The sequence below is a fragment of the Corvus brachyrhynchos genome, unplaced genomic scaffold (assembly GCF_000691975.1).
Source record: "Corvus brachyrhynchos isolate BGI_N302 unplaced genomic scaffold, ASM69197v1 scaffold162, whole genome shotgun sequence".
NCBI lineage: Eukaryota > Metazoa > Chordata > Aves > Passeriformes > Corvidae > Corvus > Corvus brachyrhynchos.
In genome coordinates, this window is record NW_008236696.1 from 5,151,967 (window position 1) to 5,154,987 (window position 3,021).

General features: G+C 62.4%; 1 pseudogene; it reads right to left on the reverse strand.

The window, feature by feature from the left end:
* Positions 1–6: 6 nt before the first annotated feature.
* Positions 7–3,020, reverse strand: LOC108444850 (annotated as a pseudogene).
* Between the last annotated feature and the right edge of the window lies 1 nt (position 3,021).

Genomic DNA, 3,021 nt, shown 5'->3' on the forward strand with positions numbered 1-3,021 from the left:
CAGGATGGGGTGGGAGAACACAGTGAGGTTCACTACTTTGGCTCCGTTCCCAGGGACCCCATCACCATCTGCCAAAGACGCCTCCCAGCCTTTCCCATCACACCCCCAAATCTCTTCTCCTAACCTTGACCCCCTAAGAGACACCCCCGTTCTGACCTGTCCCCAGGCCATCCACAGCCCGGGGCAATCAGGAACAGGGGTCTCCCTGCACCCCAAAACTCTTCACTCCCACCCACAGCAGACAGCATGGAAATCCAACCCTGGCATGGGGAAATGCTTTACCCTTCCGAGCACAGACCCCCCCCAAGCACAGCATGGGACACCCATCCTACCCACCCTTCCCCAGACCACCCAGGAGTACCCCCCCCCACCAACACCCAGAATCAGAGGGGGATGCGGGGGGTGTTTGATGGGAAAGGATTCAACCCTTTTAATCACCATTTTCTCCCTGCTGGAATTAAGCCCTGCTAACAGGATGGAAAAGAACATCAATTTTCTTGCTTGGCTTTATCCAATGTCAAAAGGCTTTTACGGCCAGTGCCCGCGTGCTCAGCATGCAAAGGCAGTGCCCAGGGTGGGCGGGCGTCCAGCCCCCTCCCCGGCACCCTGCCCCAGGCGGGGACACCCCCAGACCCCCCCGGGCAAGGGCAGAGAGTCACCGCTGCAGGGGACAGGGCTGGGGGCCAAGTGGGGGGTTTCCCAAGCTCTGGTTTAATCCTGCTGGGAAGCTCCAGCTGGGGAGCTCTGGCTGGGGCCAGTGGAGGGGACAGGCAGCCTGTGTGTCCTCCGGTGCTGCGGTGGAGGCTTTTGAACCAAACCTTACTGGTTGTGGCCAGGAAAAGGGGAAGGCAGGTCCCTGCATCCCTCTCTGGGCACCTAGATCAGTATCCCTCCTGCTAAGCACTTGAAAATCTGCCCTGCGAAGACCCCACAGCTTCCCAACCTATGGGCGGGGAGGGGGGTCCCCGGAGCTGGGGGCAGGCAGGGATCTCCGGCTGGAACTGAGCAAGGCATCCCGCATGTCCGCATCCCATCCCTCGTTAATAGAGCGATAATGGCCGTTGCTTAGAGACGAGCGCAGGAAACCTTCCCATCCGTCAGCTGGAGCAGGGGGGGCCAAGGGGGGCCGCTTCCCGCTCCAGCACCCGCCACACCCGCTGTCCCCAGTTCGCTGGGACAGGGTGTCCCTGGGGTGTCCCCACAGGCAGGGTGGACTTTCAGGTCCTTACATCCCCCCAGGGAGAGCAGGACAGAGACTGTGAACCTCCCAATGAAGGGGGATGGGGGTGGGAAGGGAAGTACCGCGGCCAGACCCCTCTGAAGGGACCCCCAAAGCAGTGAGCAAATGGGAACACCCAGCGAGTCCCCCTGGGGATGAGGACAGCAGGGACAGGCTGCGGGTGGAAGCTGGTACCCAGAGATGCTGGGGGAGGGCAGGGACTGAGCAGAGGATTAAAAAGGGAAAAAAAAAAAAAAGGGAAAATTAAATCCCTGCCGTTTGGCAAAATGACAAGGACAGGCAGCAGCGCTGGCAAGGAGGGCAGGGCACGGATAGCGAGCACAGCCCCACTGCCCTGCCAGGGGTTGCACTCCCTCACAGGCTCAGCGAGGCAAGAGAGGATTGGGAGGGCTGTCAACAGCCACGAGCACCCTTCCAGCACCCCCTGCCTGCACCCCAGGGTGCCAGGGAGGTGCAGCAATTAATTATCCTGGCAGTTATTCCCGCGGGGTGGGAGAGGCTGCCAGGACCCGCACCCCTGCGCCGGGACAGGTTCAATCCGGTCCCGACACCGCCAATTAACGGGGGCCCCGAGGCATTGCCCGTCCCCGTGGCAACGCCATGGCCCTGTCGATGCTGATGGAGTTGCCATGGCAACACCGGACCAGATGATGGGGACCCCAGCTAAGGAGATCGAAACTGGGGCGGGGGGTGAAGGGGGGCAAGAGCTCTCACAGCCCCATGGTCATCACCTTGCCCTGGGCAGACAGGGCCACCTCAGTGTGCCCCCCTAGGTCCCCTAAAGCCACCCACACTAGGATGGGGCCCATTTTTCCTGCCAACGTTTCATATTTAGGATGCAAATAAAGAGAGGGGTCCCCAGCAGGACCCAGGGACACATCCTGCTCCATCCACCTCCCCGGGAAGGAAATGATGGGGTGTAAGAGGGGGCAGTCTCCCACCCCCAGGAGTGCTGGGAGCCCCCCAGGTGCCCTCCTGCAGCACAGCTGAGGGGGTAGCACTGGCTGGGAGGACAGAAGAAACGGCTGGGGCACCCAGGGAAGCAAGCTGGTGAGGAGGCACTCTGCAGCTTCCCCCACCCCAAATGGGGATGGGATCCACCCTCTGCACCCCTACTCAGGTCCCCCCACCCCGTACCTCTGCCAGCACCCGGCGCATTGCAGTGGCTGCCTGGGGTGAGACGTCCCAGGGGTCGGTTTCCTCCACCATGAGCACATCGAGGGTGCCCTTCTCCAGCACCACGTCGAAGGAGGCGTCGGGGAAGGCGAGGGCGCGGATGTCCATGACAGCCCAGCGCAGGCCAGGGCAGCCGGCGTAGCGGGCACGCATGGCCGCGATGCAGGCGGGGGAGAAGTCGATGCTGGTGACGTCGGTGTAGCCCAGCTCGTGCAGGTCGTGGCTCAGGGCGCTGTTGCCACAGCCTGTGTGGGGCACAGCTCACACAGGGCTCGGGGTGCCTGTGGGGGTGCTGGCACCCCAATTCTGTTCCTCTGGACCAGGGGAGGGTGGGGGTGGGTTGGGGCTGCTGGAGAGGGGCAGGTGATTGCTTTGATGCCAGTTAGTGAGTCTTGGGGTAGTTATTAATTACCCCTGTCCTGCAAGGTGAGTGCTTTGGGCTCCTATCCTGGGGCAGCCCTGCACACCTGATCCCCTCACCTTGGGGTGGGATGCGTGGGGAGGCTGGAGGCAGGAAAGAGTCAGGGGGCGTCCCCAGTCCTCTCTCCCGCAGTGCTGTGGGGCAGGAGCCAGCCGTGGTTCCCAAGAGCCTGCTGGAGAATTCC